Below are 13,131 nucleotides of genomic sequence, written 5' to 3'. Positions count from 1 at the left end.
AATATAATGGCTCGTGTCTTCTTTATTGTTGCATCAGGCTGATGATGGAGGCAGCAAGGACCTCTGAAATGTCTGTAAACATCTACAAGACTACATGGTTCAACATCTCAGAAGACAGCCATCTTCAGACTCACTACCGTGAAAACCTCAGATCCTGAAAGTGAGTAGCAAGTTACCATGGCGTTGTTTTACGCTGTGGCATGTGCTTAAATGTAGGCTAATATTTTGTAAATATTTTGCAGGGTCCATCAGTAATCAGTGATAACTCTTTTGGGGTTAGAGTGTTAATTGAATTTTCAAGCACAGGAAGTTTCTTAAAAAACATAACATAGAAATTGTTATTTTTTTAAAATAACATTAGTCAGATGAGCTCCGTCAGGCTGGACATTCTGTCATAAATGTGTGGTGAAGATCCTCTTTATGCACTGCAACATCTCTGGTAGAATCTTTTTAATTTACTCCTGGATTCATGTTTAGAGATCGCCAAGGGTTGCTGGCTGTTTGACATACGCTTCTCTGAGTTTTTGATTTGGAGTTTGCGAATGGTGAGTTTTATTTTCTACTACAGGCAATCCACTGAACAGCTCAGATAGGGAATTTAAATTTCTATTCAGACTTTTCCATTGAAGTTAATATCTTGGGAACTATGTCACCTAATTCAACAGAATAGAGAGATCATTTACAATATAATGAAGTAAAACAGTTGTTCGGTGTTCATGTTGGCAGGACTGTAACCTTAGCTAATGTTCAATGTTTTCATGTTGGTAAGACTGTAACCTTAGCTGCTGTTCGGTGTATAATGTTAGTACTGGAATCTTTGCAGCTTCTGCCTTGTGCCTTCGTCGAGGAAAGGTCGCTGCAAGTTCTGTACGAATTTGAAGTTTGTTTTAATAAAGAAATAGTCCACTGTAGTGGGACATACGCCCACTCAAGGAACATTTTGGTCCTCCGGGCCGGATCTGAACACGAAAGTTTCGGTTTCAACAAGCATACTTCTACGTAAAACGACGTTTCGGAGATGGGACTCTATCTCTAGACGATGGATAATATCCAAGAAAATTTTTATTCAATTGACTCTTCACCATCGTCAAGAAGTTTTAGATTTGATATACTTCTACAGCTTACAAGTAACAGATATTGGAAGTTGCATTCCAAGCATGATCAAGCAGCGACATCACCAGCCAGGTACTACGTACCAGACATGGCATTTTGGATATAACAGACATCGAACGTATCTCACACAAGAAGCACCAGCATCAAATGAGGTAAATCATGTCTCAGGATTCCACATTAGCAAAATTATTAAAGAAACAGGGCTTAGTCAAGGTACGATTGACTAGGTTTTCTACATTCTTAAGCACATTCAGTGCTGAGATTGGAGTACAGCAACTCAAGTTACGGCATTCCAAGGCTGAGGAGTGTTACACAGAGTATGATGCAATTCAAACAGAAATAGAAATGTATGATGATAGCGAAGTACATGCAAATGACTGGCAAGAATTTGAGAAAGCATATTTTGAAGCTATGGCGGAAGCACAGTCATTGATTCAAACATACGAGGGCACAGACGTCATTAACAATTTATTGATAAATCAAAATCGGTGTTCAGAAGTTAAACTGCCAAAGATTTAATTGCCATCCTTCAATGGGGGCTACGATGAATGGTTGCCATTCAAAGACATATTCACATCTTTAATTCGTAATAACAGGTTTTTATCAGACATTCAGAAATTTCATTACTCAAAGTCAACTCTGAAGGGACAGTCAGAAAAGGTAATTCACTCACTACAAGTAACAACTTGAAATTATCCCATCGCCTGGCAAATGTTATTTGAGAGGTTTGAAAACAAGAGAGTTATTGCACAGACTCATGTCAGAAGTCTTTTTGAGTTAACAAGAGTGGAAAGGGAATCAGCTGCTGCCCTTAGGAAACTGCTAGATGACACATTAAAGCATTTAAGAGCACTCAAGGCACTTGGACAACCTACAGAGCATTGGGACACACTCATTGTGCATTTATTAACATCAAAGTTGGATCAAGTTACCTTATGCCATTCGGAAACGACAAGTCAGAAAGATGTGATGCCGACAATAAAGGACATTACAACGTTTTTACAACAGAGGAGTCAAATCCTGGAGGCCATGGAAGGCAATTATAAACACCGAACAAGGAGTTTCAATGTCAAGCCACAACGTAACCACCTATGAAGCATAATCAGGCAATGTCAAGCTTTGTCTCACGTCAAACCACTTGCAGCATGTTCAATGGAGACCACCAGATATTTAAATGTCTCAAGTTTCTGCAATTGAATTATGAGGAGAGACGTGAGAAGGTAAAGAAATTAAGACTTTATTTCAACTGTTTAAGGTCAGATCAAGCAGTGCACATCAGGTCACTGTAAACAGTGCAACAAAAGACACAATACATTACTGCATTCACCTCAGAGAATCAATACAAAGGATAAAGGGGAAGATGTTACAACATCAGAAACTAGCAAGGAGGACTCCTTTGTAGCTCATTCAACCAATCCAAGTGAAACTCGAAGTTTTACTTGCCACTGTGCAAATTGAGATCTTGGACCAGAAAGGTCATCCAGTCACATGTCGAGCCATATTGGATTCAGCATCCCAGAGTCATTAAGTCATAGTCTGGGTCTACCTTCGAGAAACCAAGTTGGGCTGGGTAGTAACAGGTAGGGTTGTTCCTGTTACTTCAGCAAATAACAGTGTGCAGTCTCAGCATTACTCATGACATCAGTCATCGATTACAACTTTTCTGGTAGTTGGAAGAATGCAACAATGAAAGGGTTCTCACAAGGGAGGACAGAAAATGTGAGCAATATTATTGTGAAAAAACAAGAAGATTGGACACAGGTAAATACGTGGTCAGACTGCCTCTTAAGGACAATCCAGACTCGCTAGGTGAGTCAAGAAAAATGGCCAAAGAGAGATTTTTCAAGCTTGAGAAACGACTCTTGAAACAACACAGTGTAATGATTTCATGAAGGAATATATGTAGCTAGGACATATGGAAGCTGCTGCAGATGACCAACATGAAGATGACACATCAGTCAAGAAATAGTCCACTGTAGTGGGACATACGCCCACTCAAGGAACAACAGCGTTACATTTAGGTGATGTAAGGGGCCATTAAAATAATAAAAATTTGCGTACATTTGTTATTGTTAATTATTGATGAATAATGTATTGGATATGTAGAGAACGCCGAAAGTACTGAAAAAACTGATGCGCACACTTGTAACTTGATATTCCTTTTATGCATAAAAGCGTCTTGTTACAATAATTAATTATCTTGCTATATCTGGTTTCCATTCCCGTGCGGTGCAACTGTTGTATTGTGTGGGAGGAAGCAGCTTTGAGTTTTCAGAATGGTGAGTTTCTATTTGTAGGCTTTTGCAATAAAATTAATATTTCAGGTAGTATTTCACCAAGTTCAACAGAATAGAGAGATTATTTATGACATAATGAAGTAAAACACAGTGTTATTTATAACTGATGTAAGGGACCATTAAAATAATATAACTCCTTAATGTTGCAATAATTAATTATCTTCCTATATCTGTTTTCCTTTCCAGTTTGGTGCAACGGTTATCCTGTGTGCTTGCCTGTGTGGTAGGAAGCAGCTTTGCATATGCAGGATGGTGAGTTTTTATATGCAAACTTTTACAATAATATAATATCTTAGGAACTATTTCACCAAATTCAGTGAAATAAAAAATACAATTGATCATAATGAAGTCTATCATTATATATAACTGATATAAAAGGCCGTTATAATAAAACTTTACGTACACAAATTCCTGTTGATTATTGGTGAATTTGTGGATCATCAGTGTGGGTTCAGACGAAACAGATCAACAATTGATCAGATCTTTTGCATTCGTCAGATACTAAAGAAAAAATGGGAGTTCAGTTGGACCATACATCAATTATTTATAGATTTGTTAAGAGAGAAGTGCTATATAATATTCTTATTGAATTTGGTATACCAAAGAAGCTACTGAATTTAACAAAAATGTGCTTAAATGAAACCTGTAGCAAAATTTGAGTAGGTAAATATGTATCTGAGACATTCTTCATCAAGAACGGTCTAAAACAAGGAGATGCTTTGTCTCCCTTCCTCTTTAACTTTATGCTAGAATATGCCATCAGGAAAGTCCAAGATAGGCAGGAGGGTTTGCAATTGAATGGGACACATCAGCTATTGGCATATGCTGATGATGTTAATTTATTGGGGGACGATATGAATACATTAAAGAGGAATGCAGAAGTTTTACTAGAGGCTAGTAGACAGGTGGGGCTAGAAGTAAATTCAGAAAAAAACTAAATACATGTTAGTATCTCGTCGTCAGCAGACAGGCGGGCAGAATTATCTTAGGGTGGTTAGTAAATACTTTGAAAGTGTGACAAAGTCCAAATATCTGGGAACAACAATTACATCAAAATTATATTAATGAAAAATTAGGAGAACATTAAATTCAGGAAATGTGTGTACATTTTCAGTTCAAAATAGGGATTAGCTGTATCGATTGGGCCCTACAGATTAGGTTTTACCTGAAGACGGAGATACACTCCCATCTGAGAAACGTCGTAGCTTTTATTGATTTTATTTAGTATTGGACAATGGATAACATCCAGAAAACAGTTTTCTTCATCAAAATATTTTGTCTTCCCGTCTGATTTCTAAGAGCCTGAAGATTAAAATATACAAAACAATAATTTTGCCTGTTTTGTATGGGTGTAAAACATGGTCTCTCACTCTGACAGAGGAACATAGATTGTAGGGGTTTGAGAATAGGGTGTTGAGGAGGATATTTGGGCCTAGGATAGAAGACGATGGTGTATGGAGAAAACTTTATAATGATGAGCTTTAAATTTTGTTCTCCTCCCCCAATACTGTCAGGGTGATTAAGTCAAGAAGAATAACGTGGATGGGGCAAGAGGTGTTTATAGGGTATTGATCAGGAACCCTGCTCGGGAGACCTAGACATAGATGGGATGATAATCTCAGGTGGGATCTATGGGAGATAGGAGTTGAAGGCGACTGTATTTTGCTGGCCTAGGATAGAGTCCGGTGGAGGGCTTTTGTTAATTCGGTGATGAACCATCAGGTTTTCTAAACCATCTTGTTAGTTAATTATCTAATGGGTATTTGCAGCTAATGCTGAAAGTACTGAAGAACTTGATGCACACTTATTTGTAACTTGGTATTCCTTGTATGTTTGTGACAATGTCTAAAGCATTGAACATGTAAGGTGGTGTATTTATCATTTACATGCAGACTTGTACCACAAAAGTACCGGGTCTACAATTTATGCTGTAACGGCCTTGCTTGCATTGCGTGCTCGGCCGAGTGCACTGTTGGTGTGGGATAGAGATAACGTGTTATTCCCGTGAGTCACAGGCGAATCAGTTTCATTGCGTGTCTCGTCGCGGATTGACGTTGATAATATGGTGTACAGTATTAAGCAACGTGTGTTCTTAGTTGAAACATATGCCAAGTATTCATCCTACGGAAGATGCCGCCGTAAATATCGCAGACATTTTCCCGGTGAAAGTGTTCCTAGCAGGCCCACGATAGAGAGATTAATAAAAAAATTTCTTAGTACGGGATCAGTTTTGGATAAAAAGAAGAACAGGAAATGGAGTGTATTGACGGAAGAGAAATTGGATGAAATTGGAGCTTTCTTAGGAAATCTTTGGCACGTTTAGCTGCACAATCTGGCGTGTCATTGGGATCTGCTCACACAGCAACGAGACTTCTGAAATTGCGATCATGTAAGACCACTGTTGTTCAGAGACTCACAAATCCTGACACTGGTGCTTGCCTGCAAGCACAAGGAAGTCACTTTGAACATCTTTTGTGATTTAAGGTAAGAACAATTAATGTAATAACATGTATTAGTATCGAGAAATATTCGTAGTTCGCTGTTACTAGCGGCACTGAAACTGATTCGCCTGTGACTCACGGGAATAACACGCTATCTCTATCCCACACCAACAGTGCACTCGGCCGAGCACGCAATGCAAGCAAGGCCGTTACAGCATAAATTGTAGACCCGGTAATATCTCAGGAGCTATTTCACAAAACTGAACAGAATAAAAAGATGATTTAAAATATAATGAAGTGACACAGTTATATACAGAGTGTACACAAAAGAATGGTGCAGTTTCAAAAGTTAATAAAAAATTTATTTTACAGCTTACACGGGCACAACATACACCGTCAGTGGCCGCAACTGTCCAAGTTTCTCATGCGTTAATTACAATCCTTCAATGTGTGCACCCTGGTTCACACGACACACATCCACACAGTAATCAAACTCATCCCATCCAGCGCTGTGGAAAAACACGATTGAGAAGCACTCGTCCATTCCTGTGAAAATGGTGGGGAGCTCCGTCCAGTTGTAGAATGCAGTATGGATAAATATTATCTGGAGAGCCTACTGAATAATTCTGATATGAAAAATCTCCCTATACTTGTTTTAGCAAACAAGTGTGATGACGTGACACAAGAATCAGTGGTGTAGGTCGTTTGGGGGGAGTGGAGGTTATAGCTCCTACTCTTTCTTGACCTCGGCACTAGATGGAGGTAAGTAACAAATACTTTAAGTATATAATTAAACTGAGTTGGTATTTAATTTGTCATTGGAAAAACATTTTGTTATAAATACTTATTTGCTAAATATTATTTGAAGGATTTACTTCTCTTTAATAATAATAATAAAAAAACATCCCGCTACATGCCGTGTAGGTCGTTTGGGGGAGTGGAGGTTATAGCTCCTACTCTTTCTTGACCTCGGCACTAGATCGGGGTGAGTGGTCAGCATTACGCCCCTTAATAGTAACAAATACTTAAAGAATATAATTAAAATATGGTGGTATTTAATTTGTCATTGGAAAAACATTTTGTTATAAATACTTCTTTGCTAAATATTATTTGAACAATGGACATATAATTTTAAATTTTAAGCTAGAAAATAGTTCACCTGAGTTCTCTCCATTACAGCACAGATAGTAACCAATGCACATATTTGTTGTGGTTCTTAAAATTCTGTATTGTAGTAAGTTATGATAATTTGATGTGAACACAATAATTAATTTTTGGTTCCAAAAAAGAGGTGATATTTCCTGACCTGACTACTTGATTGACTGTTAGCTTTGCATGAAAGGACTCTGATTTGTGGATTTAATTACCTAAACTAAACAAGAAAGTGTTCATTTTGAAATGGCTATATTTTTGTTTTTATTTGTATAGAGGCAGAAGAGATAAAAGTGACAGTAAATAACAAGGAGTATACTGTGTGTGACATGAAAGGCAATTCTAAAGGTAAGTGAAAGAAAGTTTTTTTCTATTTTAAAAAGTTTAATTATAATAAGTATCTAGTGTTTAAAACTTCTAGTCACTAAATCACTTTTTCAGTTATGGTTTTCATAATCTGCTGTGTTATGGATGGTTGAATTATAATTTTTCTGAACTAACTTCTCTTTTAAATGGAAATAGCAAATATCTTCAAATGAAAACAAAAACTGAAATATTTTAGAATGTCCATGCCATAGGTAAGCAAATTAAACTTTTGACACAGTCTGGAATGTTGATTCTGAGTTAATGAAATTCTGTGTTCCAGGATGCCGTGCTTGGAAAAATTACTTCAAGCATGTACATACACTGGTATATGTGATGGATTATGCTGACAAGAGGCGATGGAGTATGGATAAATATTATCTGGAGAGCCTGCTGAATAATTCAGATATGAAAAATCTCCCTATACTTGTTTCAGCAAACAAGTGTGATGACGTGGCACAAGAATCAGTGGTGTAGGTCGTTTTGGGCAAGTGGAGGTTATAGCTCCTACTCTTTCTTGACCTCAGCACTAGATGGAGGTGAGTAACAAATACTTTATTTATATAATTAAACTAAGTTGGTATTTAATTTGTCATTGGAAAAACATTTTGTTATAAATACTTAATTGATTGATGTCCTGTAGATCTTAGCCAGAGCATAGGGCCTTGACAAAGCAGCATTAACGAGTTCTATTACGAGCCAGAACTTTCAGCTCCCTCCAGGTCTTTCCTTCCTTCTTTGTCTCCTCTTCAATGGTTCTCCTCCAGGTTGTTTTTGGCCTTCCCCTTCCTCCGTCCCTGGGGATTCGAGGAGATTGCTTGCTTTACGACAGCATATTGGTCTTTCCGCAGGGTATGTCCAATCCACCTCCATTTTCTGCTCTTAATTTGTGTGGCTATTGGCTCCTCATTTGTTTGTTTCAAAAGTTCTTCATTTGTTATGATGATGTGCCTAAACACGCGAAGGATCCCTCGGAGGCAGCAGTTGATGAATACTTGGAGACGCTTGATGATCTCAGCAGTGACTTTTCAAGTTTTGCATCCGTAAAGGAGCACAGCTTTTACATTTGTCCTGAATATCCATAGCTTCGTCGATAATGAGACCTCTCGCGCTTTCCTAACAGGATACAGTTGGATAAAGGCGGCGTTTGCTTTGCGGATTCTCGCCTTGACATCTTCTCCCGTTACATCTACCAGACTACACAGCGCAACAACCTAGAAGACAGAAATCTTCATACTCACCACTGTGAAAACCTCAAATCTTATATCAACACAACAGATATCAATCAATGTAGGATGCCAACCATTCCAAGGCGTACTCATAACCACTGCGTTCTTTAACAGAGCATGTGAATACTTGAAAGGGTCTTCTATTGAGTCTTTCTCGAGGTACCATGTCCTACAACAATGAAACAAACTCAACTATTATAATTATTTAAAATAAACTACCTTTACTATAAGACCATTCAAGTGCTGGATCAGATGATGCCCCTAACTTCAGACCAAGTCCCACTGTTTTGTTTTGTCTTCTAGGTCTTGCAACTTCCTCTCCATGTCTGTCTGATACTCCGACAGGAGACAGATATCGTCGGCAAAATCTAAGTCTTCGAGTCTGTCAGTAAGACCCCACTGTATGCCTCTTCTTTTTCTTTCTGTGGTGTTCTTCATCACCTCGTCCAGTACTAGGAGAAAGATGGTCGGCGATAAAATGCACCCTTGCCTTACTCCAGACTTCACTTCAAGCGAATCAGAGACTTTCCCTTCATGAATTATCCGACATGTATAGTTGTAATTTTCTCTCGTAATATTAATGAACTTCTCCGGGATGCCATGATTTCGCATGATTTTCCACATGCTCTTTCTCTTGAGGGAATGAAAGTATAGCCGCTCAGTAATAGGAGCTTCGCTCTTTGGTAATCACTTGACTCTCTTCAGGGGTGTTAACGGTATGTAACTCCCGACAACTAGAAGCTTCCTTTATCGCTGAATATAATACTTTATTTATACACAATTTAATTATTTAAGAATAAATACAGATGTGCGGATGATAATACTTGGCTTTAGCCACAAGACGATGATCTCAGAACTGTATTGGGTTTGCGTGCGGCTACCTCGAAAGTTTGTTGAAGAGTCCTCTCTCAACCTATTTAATGCGTAAGGTCCAGCAACATCATCTGCTGAGTGACAATGAACCATAAAGTCTAACTAACTTTCTACATATTTCCGCCATAAATGTTGAAGTATGACACTTGGGACTACAACCAATTCACGCCAGTTTATTGCCCTGGTGTAAAATCACAAGACTCATGTGAACCGAAGGTCCTCGGACGTCTTTGACCTAAACAGTTAGGTATATGCCATGAACTAGAAGTAAACATCCCAGTATTACCCTCCAAACACAACAACAAGTTAGAATTTTGAAACGAAAAGTAAAAAGAAATTCAGCCTAATAAAATAATAAAAGAACTAAATGGTAGGATCAAATTACCTCAGCAGAAGATGTAATTTGGACCGTTACAACCTCCCCAAGTATAATTTTGGTCACTTTCTATCAGAAATGTCAAAGATTATATCTTCTTGCCGCTAAAGCTTCAGCTCAATTACACCATATTACATGAAAATGAAAAATAAAACAACACAATACAAAATATAACATTACTTGATACATACACAAAATGAAATGAACACTTAACAATTATAGTAGTCATACACATATAAATCCTTTAGGTTACTTGACCTTCACATAGTTGTCTTGATCATTACAACATAACAGTTATCCGTTCACTAAACAATTTCTTAAGCGTTAATTATAAGTTACTTCTAATAATAATAAATGACTGGTAGGATTTGACAACAATATTCAATTGTTCTGCTCTCACAATGCACTTACATTGGTATAATTTTTAATATTAAACTCCATACTACAGCTGTTACAATAGTTAAATGATTATTGAGCTCAAATTTATGACAAACAGTGACTACTGATTTCCAAGAAATTTAGTCAACCGCGTGCAATCAAATCAATCAGTGCTGATTTTCTCCAAATATGGCTTCAATGAATGTTTATTGAATTGTCCTCTGACTTTCCCATTATTCCCTGAGATTTCATACACCGAAGGAGGAATGATTCTCGTTATCACGTACGGGCCTTCGTACGGACGAATGAACTTGCCCGTAACACCTTGTGCAGCGTTTGAAACAGGTTGACAACGCACAAGCACTTTATCTGACAGCTGAGGATTCCACTTTGCGATTCCCATTTTCCTCCTTTTCTTTCTTTCCAGTGCCTTTGCTTTCAATTTAACGTATGCCCGGAGAACCTTAATTTCCAAACTTTCCGCTGGTGGCTTCTGATCTGGGGATTTAACAAAAATTTTCTCGAATATGACCGGCTTCGGCTCGTCAAACATTAGTTCCACTGGTGTGTAACCTGTCGTCCCACTTATGGATGAATTTAACCAATTCTCGATAAGGGGAATTAATTCAGGCCATTTTCTCTGCGTGATATTACAATATATCCTGCAATATTTAGCTAATTCTCTCATTATTCTCTCTGTGGGGTTGCTCTGAGGATGGCGAATAGGAGAATATCTGACGGAAATGTTTAGGTTGGAAAGGGCTTTCTTCCACGATGGTGAGGTAAACTGCGTGCCATGGTCGGAAAGGATTGATTTAGGCTGGACTACTTGACGGAAATAATGAGTCAACTTATTCAAACAAGCTCTCGTAGTCGCTGATTTAATCGGATAAAGTTTCACGTGTTTCGAAAATACATCCAGACATACCAGAATGTACTTCACTCCTCCACGTCCTGTAGGCAGAGCACCGTACAGGTCCAAAGACATTAGCTCACCAGGTTTAGATGGCATATGTGACCTAGATTCTACCTCGTAACTCCTGTTAGGATGTTTTACGCGCTGACAGATGTCGCAGTGTGCGACGTATTTGCGAACCTTTCGGCCTAAATCTCTCAGGTAAAAAGTATGAGCTATTTGTGCAATGCATCGATCAGTACCTTGATGGCCCGATGAAGTATGTACAAAGTTGATCACACGATCTTCCAGGCTGCTAGGGAGAACGGGCCTCCAATACGGGTAGTTTATACCTTTTTGGTATAGGACTTCATTTCTTAGCATGTACTTGTCCAAATAGGTTGCCGCCCCCGAAGTTAGTCTCTCTCTGGCCTTAACTACGTACGGGTCGCTGGCTTGGTGATGCGCTAGATTCTTTAATTCCCCCTTTAATTTGGTATCGATATTCAAGTTTATGGCTGCTATTAAAATGCCTCGTGGCTTTCCCATTCCCTTGATCTCTTCTTCAGTTAAGCCCACAGGATTTCTGCTCATAACATCCGCAAGGACGTTGTCTGACCCCTTTACATGTACGATGTCAATGTCATATTCTTGAATTTCTAAAACCCAACGTGTAATTCGGTTGGAGGTCAAAGCACATTTCTTCAGGAACGATAAAGCCTTATTATCTGAAAACAAAGTAACCTTTTGCCCAAAAACATAAAGTCTGAATTTTCTGAGGCATATACCACGGCTAACAATTCCTGCTCACACGTAGTGAACCTCATCTCAGCAGATGACAACACCCTTGAAGCTGTAGAAACAATGTTGGTAACCCCCGCTTCGTCTGTCTGCATCAGAACTGCGCTAATGCCAAACTTGCACGCGTCAGTGTACACGGCGTAGGGTAGGTCATTATTGGGATGGACTAAATGTATTGTATGTGCAAACCTCGCACGTAGTTCCTCAAAAGCACATTGCATCTCTGTTGTCCACTTCCATTTACTTCCCTTTTTCAACAATGGAAGGAGAGCGCCTACGTAGCCTGCATAATTGATAATAAACCTATTATGAAAGTTACAAGTCCCAAAAAACTGCCTCAAGTGCTTTTGGTTACGGGGTGCAGGATACTTCAAAATGGCGGCTACTCGCTCAGGGTCTGCAGACACACCGGTCTGACTTATTATGTGCCCCAAAAATGTAACTTCAGTCTGACAGAACCGACATTTTGCAGCGTTTATGGTGAATCCTGCCTCAGTCAACTTGCCGATGACTATGTTTAAATGCTTTAGGTGGTCTTCAAAGCTGCGCGAAAATACCAATAAATCATCCACATAAAACACAACAAACTCCTCACTATCTGAACCCAGCACAAGTTTCAACGCCCTAACAAATGCTGATAATGAGTTTTTGAATCCATAAGGGACACGTTTGAATTGGTACACAGTTGAATCAAACAGGAAAGCTGTAAAGCGGCGTGAACTTTCTTTAAGGCTAATTTGCAGAAAAACACTGGTGAGATCTAGTGATGTCATGTACCTTACTCCATTAAAACGCTGTAATAACTCGCCTATAGGGTAAACTCTTTCACGATCTGGAACCATAACAGAATTTATTTTCCTAGCATCTATGCAAAGGCGTGGTTTTCTCTCTTCTTTATACACAATAGTGATAGGATTTATGAACGGAGAATTACATGTCTCTAAAATATCGTCATCCAACATCTGAGCTATTTGTTTTCTTATAATTGGCCTGACAGCGAAAGGGACCACTCTTGAACTACCCGTGACTGGCTTAAGATCACTTAGTACGAACTCGTACTGAAACCGGCGACACATACCTGGTTTCGAAGTGAAATACTCCAGGTACTTCAACAACAATTTAATTAAACTCTCTTTCTGAAGACTGTTGAGGTGTGCATTTGCATTAATCAGAGCGGTTACGTCCACAGATTGCAAAGAACGTGGATCAGGGG

At 38.7% G+C, this 13,131-nt stretch overlaps 1 protein-coding gene across 4 annotated transcripts in view; it reads left to right on the top strand.

The window, feature by feature from the left end:
* The window catches only part of SP2353 (EGF like, fibronectin type III and laminin G domains protein pikachurin), a 515,929-nt gene that overhangs the window by 461,074 nt on the left and 41,724 nt on the right, over positions 1-13,131 (top strand). For all 4 annotated transcript variants that reach the window (XM_087343562.1, XM_087343560.1, XM_087343561.1 and 1 more), the window contains exons 14-18: positions 38-160; positions 3,597-3,662; positions 6,224-6,613; positions 7,280-7,351; positions 7,650-7,905. The gene's annotated coding sequence lies outside the window, so the exon portion shown is untranslated. The remainder of the gene's footprint in view (positions 1-37; positions 161-3,596; positions 3,663-6,223; positions 6,614-7,279; positions 7,352-7,649; positions 7,906-13,131) is intronic.

Source organism: Zootermopsis nevadensis, unplaced genomic scaffold (assembly GCF_977971745.1).
Source record: "Zootermopsis nevadensis isolate Lab colony 2312 unplaced genomic scaffold, Znev_1.0 Znev_ptg000006l, whole genome shotgun sequence".
In the NCBI taxonomy this organism is placed as follows: domain Eukaryota; kingdom Metazoa; phylum Arthropoda; class Insecta; order Blattodea; family Termopsidae; genus Zootermopsis; species Zootermopsis nevadensis.
The sequence above is the reverse complement of the archived record's forward strand: the minus strand, read 5'-3'. Positions and strand labels throughout refer to the sequence as shown.